Source organism: Aulostomus chinensis, chromosome 17 (assembly GCF_037954235.1).
Source record: "Aulostomus chinensis isolate RoL2024-O1b breed Wild chromosome 17, RoL_Achi_v1.0, whole genome shotgun sequence".
In the NCBI taxonomy this organism is placed as follows: domain Eukaryota; kingdom Metazoa; phylum Chordata; class Actinopteri; order Syngnathiformes; family Aulostomidae; genus Aulostomus; species Aulostomus chinensis.
This window is the reverse complement of record NC_141336.1, coordinates 1,133,317-1,150,733: the sequence shown is the minus strand read 5'-3', so window position 1 is coordinate 1,150,733 and position 17,417 is coordinate 1,133,317. Positions and strand designations below refer to the sequence as shown.

Genomic DNA, 17,417 nt, shown 5'->3' with positions numbered 1-17,417 from the left:
CACACACACACACACACACACACATACACACAGAGGGTGCCTTTAAATCTACCCTCTGTGCAGGGCTTCAAATAAATGGACTGTCTGTCTCTGAAACAATGCACACTTCCTCGCCCCTGACAAAGATCAATCTGAACTGCCAGCGAGTGCAGCAGCTGGCGGCGCTGATGTGGAGGAAAGTCACATGACCATACACAACTGATAATGCAGCTGAACTATGAGTGAGAAGTGGAATCTTGGAAACCTGGTGACGAGGCGGGTGATGTCTGGAATTGTGCTGGGCCCGGGGGCCAGGTTCCCCGCTGCACCAGTGTGAACCCTGTGTGAGGCGATAGGAACTTGTACTGAAGAATGTTGTGGGTGGAGGTATGACACATGCAGGCCAGGCAGGGAGGAATAGAACACGTCCCTCCTCCCTCTGTTCCTGCTTCCTCAGTTTCTACTTTGTACACACTGGATTGTTGCCTTTCTTCATTCCATGTAGATGACTCTCCACGTGCTGTTGACCAGATGTTGGGGGTTTGTTCTCCATGACTGTCCACATCCATCCAACTGGAACCAGGTGAAACCAGGTACGTACAGATCCAGAACCTGATTTCTGTTGTTCACTGCTTCTAGAAACAAGGGAGGAAGATTTTGTGAGACTGCAGAGCAGCTCAGGGGAGGCTGGGGGAACAAAAGGCATTTTGAGCCCCGTCAGTCTGAGACGGCGGTTTTCACAGCACTGCTGATTTCCAGCAGTCTCCAGTGTCCTGCGTGTTGAAGGCCTCTTCCCTGGAATGCAGGACAATCTAATTTCAGGCCTCCCATAAGCAGTGGGAGAGTCAGGAATACGATAGAGGGAACGGCTGGGGCCAAACAGATGTTTTTAATACTGGCTGATTTGGTGTTATATAGTGAGATTCCTCCACCTCCAACTGGGGGCTTTCATAGCCTCGTAACTTTGTGTTACCTCTAAAAATCCAGCCCTGCTCCTCTCTCAGGAGACGCAAGATCACAAGCTCAAATACCAACCTGCTGATGACACTACACAAGCATTCTGATGCACCAAAAAAAGACACAAGTCTTGTTTGCCGGACAGGTGGAGGTGTAGATGCCCCCTGGACATTCGTGGAGAAACAATAAAATTAATCTCATAGATCGCTCAGATGGAACCCATCGTGTTCACCGCTGGGATGCATGCTGGCACTCAGCCTGTTCCCGCCTTGTGTAAAAGGAGTAGTTCAGATTCTTTGCTCTGAGCAAGAACTCTGCCAACCAGCATCATCACTGTCAGTGGCAAATGTGACCCGACTTCAGAAATATCTCATCTTTTCCTTGTAGAGATGCTGTGTCAGAGCGACATGGGCATGAGGAGCCCGGAGGTTCCCAGGAACATGAGGAGCCTGCCGCATGCAGTGCTCAGATCTGGTGGCCATCAGTGCACTACCCCAGAGATCATTGCTTCCTCATGTATCAGGCCAGTAAACTTCAGCACTGCACTAAAAGACAATGGAGGTTCAGTTTCTCTTTCCTTCCGACATGACGGCACAGTGCAGGACTCGAGAAATATCTTCCCATCATGTTTACATGAGCTAATATTCATATTATATCGTATGAGCAAAGGTTGAGTTTGAAACGTGTTGAGCATTTTTGCAAAAAATATTTTACAAGCAAATATGGGCAGAAGTCCTCAGATTCAGCTCAAATCAGAGAATATGGAGCAATCGGACTTCAGATTCTGTTGCATGTGAAAGTTATTGGCTAGAATGCCTTTTCTGCGATTGTAGCACCACCTAGTTGTCAAAATGTCTAATACACTTTTACCCTTATATTGGTTTTATTCTCTTAGCATGAATTTCGGTTGGAATTTTGAAGCGCCATCTAGGGCCTGAGACAAGTAATTTTAATTTTGGACCCTCAGTGTGTTGAACCTCTGCATGTCGCTAAGATGTTATTTACTTCTGGTTGTGGCGCTCCCTAGTGGTCAATTCTGGTCATCCATCCATCCATCGTCATCTTCCGCTTATTCCTACACATTAAGGGTCGCGGGGGGGCTGGAGCCTATCCCAGCGTCAACGGGCGAGAGGCGGGGTTCACCCTGGACAGGTCGCCAGTCCATCGCAGGGCCAACACATAGAGACAGACAACCATTCACACTCACATTCATACCTACGGTCAATTTAGAGAATCAATCAGCCTCGTCCCCAATTGCATGTTTTTGGACTGTGGGAGGAAGCCGGAGTACCAGAGAGAACCCACGCAGACACGGGGAGAACATGGAGACTCACCCAGAAAGATCCCGTGCCCGAGCCGGGACTCGAACCCGGAACCTTCTTGCTGTGAGGCCACAGTGCTGACCACTGCACCACCGTGCAGCCCAATTCTGGTCATATTTTGCACAAATATTCCGAGATGCTTGGGGACTAAGAATCGTAAGAAGAATCATCAGAAAGTTTACAGATGCTAGTTGCACCACTTCCTGTTTATACTGCATCGCACGGGAAGTTGTTTCTTCATCACTTCTGCTTTTTTTTTTTGCAGGATTAAACAACGAATACAATTAGTTTTTGTCATGATCACCAACAGATCCTGAGTGCAGCGTTTCAAGTTCTGTTGAGGCGCATGCAGTCGTGACATGTTCTGCTCCTCAACATGTTTGGTTAGGCTGCAGTTTCGCATTTATTTACAAAAATATATAAGAATAATAATGTCAGGGATTACAAGAGGAGTTCCCGCACTGCTGTTACTTGTATGGGAAGCAACCTGGGTCCTCGTGTGTAGGTGACAGGTGTTAACGGGTGATCCACACTGACGCTTCACTGCTGGGAGCAGAGAAAACACTCCGTATGATGTACTTACCCTTCAGTATTCCTTACTGTGGCTGTTGGCTGTCAGAGAGAATTACACTGAAGAGCTTGAAATGTTGATAGGAGCTTTTAGAGAGATTAAACGAGCGCTCAAGTTGAAGCATCACGTTTATTGTCGGGATTAGCTTGTGACTCATCAAAACAAACCTTAAGACCAGCAGGTACAGGTGGTACAACTCAAAGACTCAAGTAAAACTCTGTTACCCTGAAACACCCTGTAGAATGAAGCTAAAAATATTAAAGCAACAGCTGGACTCATTTGAGTTGAAAAATTACCAGACAAAGATGCAGGAATCGATATATCAAAAAAAGATTTGGCAAAACAAACAAATGATGCACTGTCTGGTGAAGGTCGTTGCATTGTTCTGGGGTTTTGCAGCAAATCAACACTAACATGCGGAGTCACCATGAAACATGGCAGCAGCTCTAAATGTGCCTCCAGAGTGTAAACCCAACCAGAACACAATGCATTCAGAGAGATGCTTCCCTCCACTCTCTGCATCTTTGGACTAAATAAAGGTTGAATTCAAAGTTGTGGTCTTCAACTGACTCCTGCTGCTGGGTCACCTTCAGGGACTGCGGCTTGAAGAGTGGAGACGAAGGCGAAGGCTCACACCTGCCAGGGGGCCTCTTCAACATCGAAAATGTTTGCTCGGATGCCCAGGATGAAATGGGAAACTCATATTTGCTGCTTGTGCTGGCAACCTTGATCTTTTGGTTGTGAACCAAGACTGCCTGATAGATCCAGAGCTTTTCCTTTGTCTTTGCATAACAGCAACGGTGCAGCAGAGCGAACACACAAAACTGCCCCTGGTTCCATTCTTCAGCGCATCCACGAAGTGGAGAGCCGGACCTGGAGCTACTCCAGCTCCTACACCTACACCTAAACCTCACAGTGGTAGCTGGGGGCCATTAGGACCCTCTTTGACCTCAGGAAGCCCAGGAAGAGATGGTGCCACATCAAAGTGTTGCTCAAGTCTGGTGAGTCCCTCCCACATGACCTCCGCCTTGGAAAACTGCAGTGCCAATCAGCACGGTCAGTCTTCAGCCCCTCACACACACAACTGCTGCTGCTCTGTGTCTGTATGTCTGACATTGCCTGCATGTTGTCTACGCTATGCTGCTGTTGGTTCCGTCACATTATTTCACAGTCAGAAAAAGCGCAGCAAGTTCAGTCACTTCCACTGTCATCAGGGCCTCCAAGTCCAGACTCCTGCAGCTTCAAGGCAGGAACTTGGACAGTTTTCAGAGGAACTATTGTTACTCAGACTAATGATCCAGCTTAAAATGAGCAGTGATTCCATTAGCAAAAAGCAGGAAGCGTTCAGGCCACAGCCACTCCTTAGCGGCCACGTTGAGGCATACGTGATCCCATGAGAAGTGAAGAAGCATTTAGGATGAGAGCTGAAACATCCTCCAGTTCAAGCAAGTCCAGCTGCGACACTTTTTGTGTCCTCCAGACAAAGAGTCCCTGCCTGCAGCAGGAGAAGGAGCTGGGATGAATCACTACCTGGGGAGAACCTCAGTCGGCTCGCGGCTGCCCGCAGACGTCAAACAGCCTCTGGGATTTCTCTCTGTCCAGCTGAGTACGAGGGTTTAATCTGGTTTGGCTCATAGTGCATCATGAACCCTGGTTGGCCTTTGCAGATAGAAATGTTCATTCATGAATCTTAATGATATGCAAATGGAGGAAGACTTTAGGCACATTTGCAATTGAAAGAGGTTAAAAGCTGTATTATCCCAGGATGTGCAAGCAGGATCAAAGCCATCAAATGTCCGTTTGTGCTGTCATCAAACAGCCTGACGGGCCTCTGCAGCACAAACAGCAAACCCCATTCAGTAAAACAAGAACATAGGAGTGATCAAACCACGGAAGCTCTCAGGGAGGAACGCTGATGATGATGATGATGATGATGATGATGATGATGATGATGGAATGAGGCCAACCCTGGAAGTCATGTAATTTCAATTTAACCATTCATTTTAAAAGAGAGGTCAATTTTTACTCAACTGCCTCTGAAATAAAAATGACTTGAAGTAATCTAAACTTAGACGGCCCACCAAAGCACATGATGCTCTTCCTTGGTTTTGGCTCAGTGCTTGTGTGCATTTCATTTGGCCAAGGATAGGTTATTCAAGGATATCAGGGGAGGAGCATCCAATCACTGATGGCCCAACTTCTTGGACCAGTCTGGTGTGACATCATCCTCCTGAGTGGGGGGTAGTGACCTGTCTCCCTGGCTTGAATGTAGCACATCGGAGCCTCTGAGCTCTGAAACAGATGCTGTCTCTGCTGCTGTCAAACCCTGCTGCTCCTCTCGCTCTCTCAGCTGGAGATGGTATCTCTCGCCCCTCAGTGGATCTCTCACTCTCTCTCTCACTCAGAACCAGACAGTAGTTCATGCGGACGATTAAGTTGAAGACGGTGAGGTGAGTGGATGAGTTGATGACATCATCCACAGCAACAACAGAGGAGAGTTTCACCCTCTAGAAACCAGCCAGGATGGACGGAGGCATCTCTCCACTCTATCACTCTCAACTTTCCTCTACAGACTCTTCAATGGTGATGTTCCTCTTGGTAGCCACCAATGTTTCGCATGTCTGCAGCAAGACACTCTTGACAGTATTTTATCAATCAGTTCCACGTTTCAGCCTTTGATCAATCCTGTTCTGATCACCTGATGTCCCGGCCGCCATTGAGTAGCTTAACTAACCCCTGGTTTCAGAGCACTCAGCCTACTGATGTATTTGGTTCCATGTTTACAAGACGGGGTCATTTAAGAGGACCAGAAACTGGAGACCACAGAGTCCCAATGTTTGCCGAGGCAGTTCACCTACAAGCAGCTCAGTGGTCAGCAGGCACCTGGGAAATCACCTGGAAATCATCGGAAAATCACTGGGAAATCACTGGGAAATCACCGGGAAATCACTGGGAAATCACTGGTAAAATCATTTGGAAATCACCAGGAAATCACCGGTAAAATCACTGGGAAATCACCAGGAAATCACCGGTAAAATCATTGGGAAATCACCGGGAATTCGCTGGGAAATCACTGGGAAATCACCGGGAAATCACTGGGAAATCACCGGGAAATCATCGGTAAAATCACTGGGAAATCACCAGGAAATCACCGGTAAAATCATTGGGAAATCACCGGGAATTCGCTGGGAAATCACTGGGAAATCACCGGTAAATCACTGGGAAATCATTGGGAAATCACTGGGAAATCACCGGTAAAATCATTGGGAAATCACCGGTAAAATCATTGGGAAATCACCAGGAAATCACCGGTAAAATCATTGGGAAATCACCAGGAAATCTCCAGTAAAATCATTGGGAAATCACCAGGAAATCACCAGTAAAATCACTGGGAAATCATTGGGAAATCATTGGGAAATTACTGGGAAATCATTGGGAAATCATTGGGAAATCACTGGGAAATCACCAAGAAATCGTTGGCAAAATCACCAGGAAATCCCCGGGAAATCACTGGGAACATGTAGAGAGAATTTCAGGAAGCAGATCCCTGCTGAGGTTCTGAGAGTGTGCGCGTGTGTGTTTGTGTCCGTGTTTGTTTGTTTGTTTGTGTGTGTGCGTCTGTTTGTTTGTGCGTGTGCGTCTGTGTTTGTGTGTGCGTCTGTGTTTGTGTGTTCATGTGTGTGTGTGTGTTAGCTGAATTTGATCCAGTCTGCCGACCCTCTCAGCTCCATCATCATCCGAGCTCTCATTAATCTGACACCAGGCAAATTGATAACTCTAATCTGGTTGGAGGAAGAATCCTATTAACCGAGCCGTGCCTCCTCCCTCGGGACCGCACTTTAGTTTGTACTTCATGGGTTCATAATCACATATGGGGAGAGGTTCTAAACAAGGAGGGGGAGGAGTACAGAGATGCCCAATTGAGCTCCCCCCCCCCGGTGGCCACGTGCTGACAGGCTCTCCAGTGCGTGAGTTTTATGTTGATTGAGGGAGGAAGAACTTCATGAGCACATCTCCCAGCTAAGACAGACAGCAGATGGGAAGTCTCAGAAATCATTGTCGTATGAACAAGTGGAAACACCACCGATAAGCTGGGAGCATCATACAGCAGACACCCGCCCGCCCCAGGTCCTAGTCCCAGGCTCACACCAGCCCCACCTGCTAGCCTCAGACTAAAAGTGTTAAATTGAGAACATGTCTATGTGTAAATTGGAGGGGTGGAGTCTGCTTCACAGCTGCAGCTGACCCCCCCCCCCCCCCACACACACACACACACACACACAATCACAAACACACTCACACGACCTGCAGCCTGGTCTGTCCAGCCCTCATTAACATCCTGCATGTTGTTGTAGGTGTGATCTGTGACTGTCAGAAGGACACAGTCATTAGCGGTCACATCATTTAATATGTGATCAATAGCTCCTCTCCTGGGGGGCCGTGCGTCGATATCCACCCCCCCCCCCCCCCCGCTACCAGCTCCTCCATCCTCAGCCTGCTATTTACCACAGGCCTCAAACTTTAAGGGAAACAACGGAAACATTTATCAATATGGATTTTCTGGCAACGTCTTTGACAGATGGTAGAGTTAGAGAAGCAAGGCCCATCGAATCACACACACACACACACACACACACACACACACACACACACACACACACACACACATACACTCTCAATCTCTCTCTCTCTGAGGATGGATGTCTCTACTGTACCTTTATCATGACTAACTACCTTTGGAATATATTTTCCTACACCTGGAGAACATTGAGGGAAGCCAACAATACTCATCAACAGACCCTGTCCCCCAAAAAAGGTGGAGGTGATGGATGAGCTGGGCTCTATGTCCATGGACCGCTGTGGTCTGGGCTGTTTGGGTCAGACTGTGACTGCTGGTTCTTGTTATTCCACGTGAAGGTGATACGAATCAGTTACTGATCTACGTCCTTTGGTCGTCATGAGCAACATCCTTGACTGGCTGATTCCCACCTGGTAGTGTCGTGACCTCCCTGACGTAACACCCCCCGCCCTTCCGGGCCATCGTGTTGTACGCAGCAAGAAGCATTTTGTCAGACAGTGGAGGTGTCTGCTGAGCAGGGATTTGTTTTTCTCTGTTGAAATGAATCTGTCACGTTTGGTTGGTTTCAACATCGAAGACTGACACAATCAATTTCAGGCACACACACACACACATACACACATATACATACACACACACACTAAATTATTTATTCAGTTTAAATCATAAAATGAGTAAAAGAACAACTCCTCCTGTTGGAAGTACCAGCATGAGGTTGCGTCCATCTTGGTCTGGTGATTGTTGACCTGTCAATGTTCAGAGAGCCAGACCGCCACCGCTGGTCTGTTAAGGTTCCTTGAGAACTGTCCTGGAACAGAAACAGACATAAGAATAGAAACTCTCAGGAAGCTCTGCTGTGTCCAGTGACATGTAAAGGGGAGCTGGCAGGACCACAAAGGCGCCAATGTAGCTGATATACAGCCTGCTAGCAAGCGTTGTTAGTAGGCTCGGGATGGTCGACCCGATCGCTGATGTCACCCAGCGGGGAAATATTCTGGTCTCAGTGTTTCTGTGAGCGAATCACGTTGAGGTTTGCTGCCGGCTGGAATGTCTCTGGAGTGGTTAACCATGAGACGCTGGGGCTGCTAAGCTAACGCGCTAGACTCGGCCTGTACATCCAGAACTGCCAGCGGCTCAGTAACCAGTGTCAGCTGGATAAAACCGCCAGATATCAAATGTTCTGATTGAGATGATCATCAGCAGCACTGTGAACCTCATTATTCAGATCCCAACCTTTTTATTTATCAGTGTCGTCAAAGAGACCAGTGGGGTCAACTCACAACTTCCGTCACTGCTCACACATAAATACACACATATTCCTTTCCATCAGCACGTTCTGACATACACTCCTGGTTTGAGAGGGACAGACATAATAGTCATAGATGTGGTTATTCTGTGTTTTTATGTGTGTGTGTGTGTGTGTGTGTGTGTGTGTGTGTGTGTGTGTGTGGTAGGTGGAAAGCAAAATGGAGAGTGGTGGCACACAGAAAGCTGACGGTGCAAGCAGGGCATCAACACAAAGGTCCCTGGAGAAAAGCTATCCTTGGCTAGCCGGCTGTTAGTGAGGTGCCGCTGACCTTTTCTGCCACACTTGCAACTGTGAAGAATTAGACACAAGAGCAGTCGGGGGGGGGGGGGGCTGTTCAGGTGGGTACAGAGAATAGAGACATCACTCACATGGCGGCTGCTTGTGCGTTTGAGGTTCACACTCATCTGAAATATGAACTGCTTCCCTGAGCCCTTGGTCTCTCCACACAGGGAGGTGGTCTTCACCCCGAGGCGTTCTCTTCCACAAGAAACCAAACACCATGTAAATCAACAACGCGTGGAAAAGCCAAGACAGCAAAAAATAAACATTCAAATCAGCCTGTAGTGTTTGAACTCTAGAACCGAGCCATCAACGGTCCAGATGAACCTGGCCAATACCAGAGTTCTGATTCTGGTACTGATTGGAGAGCAGGAAAACAATCAGCTATCAGTTAACAATTTCTTCAAGTATGAGCCTGACAATCAAAACTGTTATTCAATATAATTATAATAATAAATAAATCTCTGTGAATAACCAGTTGAAACGAGCATGACGATGAACAGGTTACTGCAACTTATTGATTAGAAGAATCAAAAGTAGTAAAGTAAGTAAGTGAGAACCACAGTGACTTAATTTGTTATGAATCAATCTTTGGAGTTCATGACCGTCGCCAGAAGCTCAGTGCTTTGTTCACTTCCATTAAAGCACAAACAGGAAGTCACAGCCCATCGATGCACCTCGTTTGCAGCCTCTGACGTCACGTTACTTTATCTTCTCTTGAGTCCAGAAACAGTCGTCCCTCCATCCCTCTGTGACCCCTGTTCTCATCAGTATCATTTAACATGAACTCTGTAAGAACCTTTATGAGCTGGACTCAGCTGGTGGGCAGGAACCACAGAACCCAGCCAGAGGAGAGGCTGTTGCTGTCAGTTACGTTGTCCTGGTCTCATTTCCTGTTTCTCTCCCTCTCTTTGTCTTTTTGTCATTTTTGAGTCCTTCACCTGTGTCTTGTCAGGCCATGTTCTGGCTGTCCGTCTGCTCCTGTTCTCCCTCATGTTCTCCACCTGGTTCTTGTGTCTTTGTTTGGTTTCTCAGTTCACCTCACCTGCTTGCTGCCTTGAACCTTTCACCCCTCACATGCCTTACAGCAATGCCTCCACACCAACAAACTTGACCTCAACAGCAAAGTAATTAAGGGAACTTGGCATCCTGAAACTATTTTGCATTTTAAGAACAAAATGTGAGTCTGGCTTTGGCCAACAGCCCAGCATTGTCTTTCACCCCTCCAAGGTGAGAGGTTTGGGCTCCTCTAAGCAATGAAGCACAGCACATCTTCACTCCATCACCAGGTCAGGACTTGAAGGTGCACAAACCCATCAAAATCATGTGAGTGCACAGCTAACACAAGTTAGCAGGTGAGCTAGCAAGCAGTTTGTAAATGAACCTCCAAATATCACTCAGGTCCAAAGAAGCTTTAGACATCAGGAGCCCTGCTAACAACACAACGTCTGCCCCTCACAGTTTGTCTGCACCATGCAACACCTGCCAGGTGCTGTCAATCAAACACAGCCACAGCACACCCCTCCGAGTGCTGTCAATCAACAGACATCAAAACACCCTAGCAGTGCAAAAGAATCTTCGCACTGCTAGGGTGCACACACATCTCTTCCAGCTCCTCTTCAGCTCCTGGTACCTCTCCAGCTCCTGGTACCTCCCCAGCTCCTGGTACCTCCCCAGCTCCTGGTACCTCCCCAGCTCCTGGTACCTCCCCAGCTCCTGGTACCGCTACAGCTCCTGGTACCTCTCCAGCTCCTGGTACCTCCCCAGCTCCTGGTACCTCTCCAGCTCCTGGTACCTCCCCAGCTCCTGGTACCGCTACAGCTCCTGGTACCTCTCCAGCTCCTGGTACCTCCCTAGCTCCTGGTACCTTCCCAGCTCCTGGTACCTCTCCAGCTCCTGGTACCGCTACAGCTCCTGGTACCTCTCCAGCTCTTGGTACCGCTCCAGCTCCTGGTACCTCCCTAGCTCCTGGTACCTTCCCAGCTCCTGGTACCTCTCCAGCTCCTGGTACCGCTACAGCTCCTGGTACCTCTCCAGCTCTTGGTACCTCTCCAGCTCCTGGTAACTCTCCAGCTCCTGGTACCTCCCCAGCTACTGGTACCGCTGCACCTCCTGGTACCTCTCCAGCTCCTGGCACTCCTTCCTCTGGTGCTGCTGTCTCTTGGATGCTCCATTTATCGCCATCACCTTCTTCTGTTGGTGGTCCATCAGCATCAGTCCACTTGGTTAGCCAGCACCACTTAGACAGTCTGGATTTGGAAGTCCTCCAGATCCTTTCTGTGTCTCCAGCACATTAGGAGGGTCCATCCTGACCCAGCCTTGACTGTCCACTATAAAGCCACTTGGTTCTGATGCTCCTTGTACGACACAAGTAAGACAACTAAGCTCAGACACATCCTGGCTCAAGAAGATGCAGAAAAACTAGTCCCTGCTTTTGTCACTTCCAGGCTGGATTACTGCACCTCCCTCCTACCAGGCTGGACTAATAAGTCCCTAAAAACTCTCCAGCTGGTCCAGAACACTACTGCCGCGTGTTGACTAGAACTGGAAGCAGATACCAGGTCTCTCCTGGACTGGCTTCTCTGCATGGCTCCCTGTCAGATTCAGAACAGAATTTAAAATTCTTCTTCTAACATCAAAGTCCTCAACAGTCAGGCTCCTTCATCCCTGACAGAGCTCCTAGTCCCCTATGATCCAGCTAGAACCCTTCACTCCCAGGATGCAGGGTTCCTGCTGGTTCCTAGAGTTCTAACAGTAGAATGGAGCCAGAGCCTTCAGCTGTCAGGCTCCCCTCCTGTGGAACCGTCTCCCAGTTTCAGTCCAGGACCCAGACCCCCTCTCTAGGTTTCAGAGCAGACTTAAGACCTCCTTGTTGATCAGGCTTATAGTCAGGACTGCTTAGGCTGGCCCTTAGATCTGCTGCTGTAGGCTCAGACTGCTGGGATCTCCCATGATGCACTGGGCTTCTCTCTCCTCCTCCTGTCCTCAGACGTGTTACTAACTCCTCTTCTTCTCCCCTCATCCCAGATCCTGGTGCTGCTGGAGGAGGCTCCAGACCTGAAGAGGCTCCAGCTGCCACCTGTAGCTCCACCTGCTCCCGTCCCTGTCTGTCCATTAGTCTCTCCTCCTTTCTCTCTCTCTTTATCTCTGTCCCTCTCTCTCCTTCTGTCTCTCTGTCTTCCTCCATTCTCTGTCTTTGTCTCTGTCCATCAGTCTCTCCTCCTTTCTCTCTCTCTCTGTCCCTCTCTTTCCTTCTGTCTCTCTGTCCTCCTCCATTCTCTGTCTTTGTCTCTGTCCTGCTCTCCTGCTCTCTCTCCGTCCCCACTGATCCTGGATCTGCTCCACCTTCCTGCTGGTAAAGGAAGGTTCTGGTGGCTGCTGTTGCAGGATGTGCTGCTGATGGAGAATTGTTGGGTGGAGGTTCATTGAAGGAGGGAGGTGCTGGACCTGCGCTACTTGGACAGAGTCAGGACAGAACTTTGGTTGGGGTTTGGCGCTGCATAAATAAAACTGACATCGCAGGGCCAACATACAGAGACGAACAACCATTCACACTCTCATTCATACCTACGGTCAATTTAGAGTATTCAATCAGCCTCGTCCCCAATTGCATTTCTTGGACGGTGGAAGGAAGCTGGAGTACTGGAGAGAACCCACACAGGCACGGGGAGAACATGGAGACTCACACATAAAGACTCCGTGCCTGAGCCAGGACTTGAACCCAGAACCTTCTTGTTGGAGGGGCGACAGTGCTTACCACTGCACCACTCTGCCGCCTAAACCATCCCAAGGGGTCATAGTGGATATGGTCACTTTTCAAAATAAAACACAAGGCGCAAACTCCTGATTGCAGGAGCAGACAGAAAAGGACCCAATAGGACCAACAGGAACAGGAGCAAGTTAACAATCCTGACTAGCTGAACTCGCCACAGCTGAAACGCTGCTGGTGAGTTTGCAGCTGTGGGACGGACGGACATGATCGGCGTTGTGCCTGGTGCAAATTACAGGAAGCCGCTCAGTCAATCACAGTGCGATGAGTGACCTGCAGTTTCTACGACACTCACACACACGGGTCCTCCTCTGACTCCTGCTTTCTTGAGACAATCACACATTTTTCTTACATATGTTATTGCAAATAGTACCTGCATGTGCAGAGGTTAAAAATGTATCAATATTTGGGTTAAAATATATGTTAGAAGGAGAGTAAGAAGCACGTTTGTGTGACTGAAAGACCTGTAATATTCAGGGTAAGTATTCAGCATGTGAGAGTGAGAGTGGGAGGAGGCTATGAGGGTGTGGGAGGAGCAATTCTGTCATTTGGATGCTTTGGTGAAAGCAGCTGTGAATCCTGACTACAGTCCCGTCGGCGTTCAGCCGGATCTATCGGCAATACTCGCTCACACCAGCGATGTCATGTCTCACTGCTTGTAGCACCAATGAAACTGCAGGTGTGTCCCAAATCACATACTCCCATACTGCACTCTTAAATTTTTCAAATAAAGTATACCAGTCATGCTATGTACTCCATCGTGCAGTGCACGAATTTCGAGGGCGCAGTGCTGTCCCAAATCACACACCGCCGCACGGCGCACTCACAGGAAACGACACAATGTCTTCTTCTTCTACACCAATTTGTGACTGGCTAGCATCAGCATCAGCATCAGCTAATTACCGCTGCCTTTTGCCTGCGCTCGTTTGTCAATTTTTGAAGCAGTAAAACAGCAAAATGAATGGTAATCGCACTTTGTTACGCCACAATCGGCGCCAACAACGCAATGTCCTCCTTCTGTTGGCTGAAGGTCAATGGTATTTGGAGTTTATTTGTGGGATCTATTTAGTAAAACATGTTGGTGACAAGTGGTTTTATTTTTTCAAATCCGTGTCCACACAGAATTTCAAACTTGTCCCCGTTATTTAATGTAAAGACGACTCTGTACAAGTCACTGTGGACCGACTCTCACCACTGCTGTCCGCCGCCATTTTTATCGATGAAATGAGTGCAGCGAGGGACCACAGTCGCATCCTCAGAATCTTGACCGAGTTGAGTACAGCATCCGGATACTTTTGCATACTCAATTTTCGCATACTACCCATACTTTTATCCATTTTGAGTTGAGTATACTCAGAATTTTAAGAATGTAGTATGAAAGTATGTGATTTGGGACACACCATGTGTCTCATTTGCTAACAACTTAGGCGCTAGCTCCAATTGCGTCCTAGAATGTAGGCAGCACCCTGAGCACATGCTGGAATGTGAAGTACCTCTGGTGAGGTTTCTCCTTACTCTCTTCACTGTGATAAGAAATACTTCAGTGCTATGGATGACGCGAGGCCCTGAGGTGTCTCGTACATGCAGTACACATACTCCACTGGTCCTGGGGTGATTGCAGCAGTGGCAGTAAAGGACAGTTCAACACGGAGACGACACGCAACTACAACACAAGAAAATGAGAGACAGTTGGAAAAGAATTAAATTTTGAACTGGTTATGAATTCGTAGGTGGTTCCTTTCCTAACTCTGCTTAATCTTCCCAGAAATGCAGCAGCGAACACCTGCTTCCTCTCCGGGGCTCACTTCATCTGGATTTCCTCCTGGAGATGCGGCTCTCACATGCATGTAGGCCACCGATCAGGCTGGTATGGGCTGTAAAGCTCTGAGCAGAAGCATCATATTGAACAGTTCTGCTTCCTGCCTCAGGGGTCACTCCCACGTAGCCCTGCTCTTTTATCCCAGCGAGCATCATCTTTGTTTCCCAGACCACAGAACCCACATTTATGTAAAGCCGACCGGCTGCAACTGCCAGCGCGCTGTCACACAGAACAAAGACCATGCAGAAGAAACAGTATCGATTGTTGCAGCTTTTCTCTTGGTTTGATTCTAGGTCAAAGCCCACTGGCGTCCTCGAAAGAGCCGCCGCTCAGCAGCAGGAGCAATGAGAGCCCGCAGAGCTGAGAAACCAGAAAATAGGAGTGAAAATAAAGCAGCCGTGAACGTCCTCAGTTCACGTGACTGAGACACGTGTTGCATCACCTCCACACAGCTGGGGAACTCCGCCCACAGCACGCCAGGACACTTGACCGTCTCCGTGTATCTGACATCCCCCAGAGGCAGGGGTCACTAGGGGGGCACCAGAAGGGCTCACCTCAACCCCTCCTAGTACTACTCCCAGTACTACAGTCAGCGATACTCTGAGTACTCACCTCTACTACTCTCAGTACTACTCTCAGTACTACAGTCAGTGATACTCTGAGTACTCACCTTTACTACTCTCAGTACTATTCCCAGTACTACAGTCAGTGATACTCTCAGTACTCAACTCGAGGACTCTCAGTACGAAACTCTACCACTCCCAGTACTACAGTAAGTACTACTCCAAGTAGTCACATTACTACTCTCAGTACTCACCTCTACTACCCCCAGTACTCACCTCCACTACTCTCCATGCTAATCCAGTATTGCAGTCAGTACTATTCTCATACTCAACTCTACGACTCTCAGTACTACTCAGAGTACTACAATCAGTACTACTGTCAGTACTTACCTCTACTACTCCCAATACGCACCTCTACTACTCCCAGTACTGCAGTCAGTACTACTCCCAGTACTCACCTCAACTACTCCCAGCATTAAAATCAGTCCTACATCCACCCATCATCCATCCCTCCCTCCATCCATCCATTCATCCACCCTCCATCCTGCCATCCATCCATCACCCACTCATCCGTCCACCCTTCCCTCCATCCTTCCATCCATCCATCCATCCACCCATCCATCACCCATCCTTCCCTCCATCATTCCATCCATCCATCATCCATCCTTTCCTGCATCATTCCATCCATCCATCCCTCCCTCCCTCCATCCTTCCAGCCATCCATCCATCCATCCACCCATCCATCACCCATCCTTCCCTCCATCCTTCCCTCCATCCTTCCATCCATCCATCACCAACTCATCCATCCATCCATCCCTCCATCCACCCATCCATCCTTTCATCATCTATCATCCATCCATCCATCCATCCCTCCATCATCCATCCATCCATCCTTTCATCCATCTATCATCCATCCATTCATTCCTCCATCATTCCATCCCTCCCTCCATCCCTCCCTCCCTCCATCTTCTCCCTCTCCTCCTGTTGAGGGTGGTGGGGGTGGAGCCTATCCCAGCAGCCTTCCCCCTGGACAGGTCACCAGTCCATGGCAGGGCCAACACATAGAGACAGACAACCATTGGCTCTCCCAGCCACGCCTACGGTCAATTTAGAGTCTGGATTAACCTGGTCCCTCTTGATGTCTTTGGACTGTGGAGGAAACTGGAGTACCAGAGAGAACCCAGCAGGAACAGGGAGAACATGGAGACTCACCCAGAAAGACCCCGTGCTGCAGCCGGGGCTCCACCCACAACCTTCTTGCTGGGGGCCACAGGGAGGACCACTGCTCCACCCACAACCTTCTTGCTGGGGGCCACAGGGAGGACCACTGCTCCACCCACAACCTTCTTGCTGGGGGCCACAGGGAGGACCACTGCTCCACCCACAACCTTCTTGTTGGGGGCCACAGGGAGGACCACTGCTCCACCCACAACCTTCTTGTTGGGGGCCACAGGGAGGACCACTGCTCCACCCACAACCTTCTTGCTGGGGGCCACAGGGAGGACCACTGCTCCACCCACAACCTTCTTGCTGGGGGCCACAGGGAGGACCACTGCTCCACCCACAACCTTCCACTCAGATCAGATTCACGTTATCAACTTCCTGAGCAAGAACACCTAGCATGAACATTTGGGTAGGAGCCAAATGAAATGCACCTGTAACCCAGGAAACAGATGTTTCCACTCACTCACTCACTCACACACACACACACGCACACACGCACGCGCACGCACGCACACACACAAACACACACACACACACACAAACACACACACACAAACACACACACACACACACACACACACACACACACACACACACACACACACACACAGGAGGTGAAGGTGGATGTTCAGCCTTGAGTGTCTGACTCTAATCGTACATGTTCCCAGGAGACCAGAGGCAGACGGTAATGGTCTTAAAAGCATGATTGATGAACACTGTGTCCTCACCTTGGAGACACACATGCTTGGACCCCCACCGCAACACACACACACACACACACACACACACACACACACACACACACTAAGAGTTACATCGAAGTTTGTATCTATTACAAATAAAGCTGTAGTCTTGGACTCTGCTGGCTGCAGCCCTAAAGTCGGGTTACGGTCCGGGCAGGTGGGGCGAGGATGAGCCTTATGGGGGGGGGGGAGCCCCCGGCCAGCATGGGGGGTCCCTGGTCCCTGGTACTGCCAGTACTGAGTAGTACTGACACGTTCATGGACCTCTGATGTGTATGAATATGAAAATGTCAAATCAGCATG

At 49.0% G+C, this 17,417-nt stretch overlaps 1 long non-coding RNA gene across 2 annotated transcripts; it reads left to right on the top strand.

The window, feature by feature from the left end:
• Positions 1-228: 228 nt before the first annotated feature.
• LOC147245925 (uncharacterized) lies at positions 229-16,089 on the top strand. Of its 2 annotated transcripts, none has more exons than XR_015109742.1 (4): positions 229-366; positions 485-572; positions 1,324-3,830; positions 12,024-16,089. It is a non-coding gene; the product is annotated as an uncharacterized LOC147245925 (long non-coding RNA). The 2 variants fall into 2 exon arrangements; XR_015109743.1 differs by lacking the exon at positions 12,024-16,089 and adding an exon at positions 8,863-8,974.
• Positions 16,090-17,417: the final 1,328 nt, after the last annotated feature.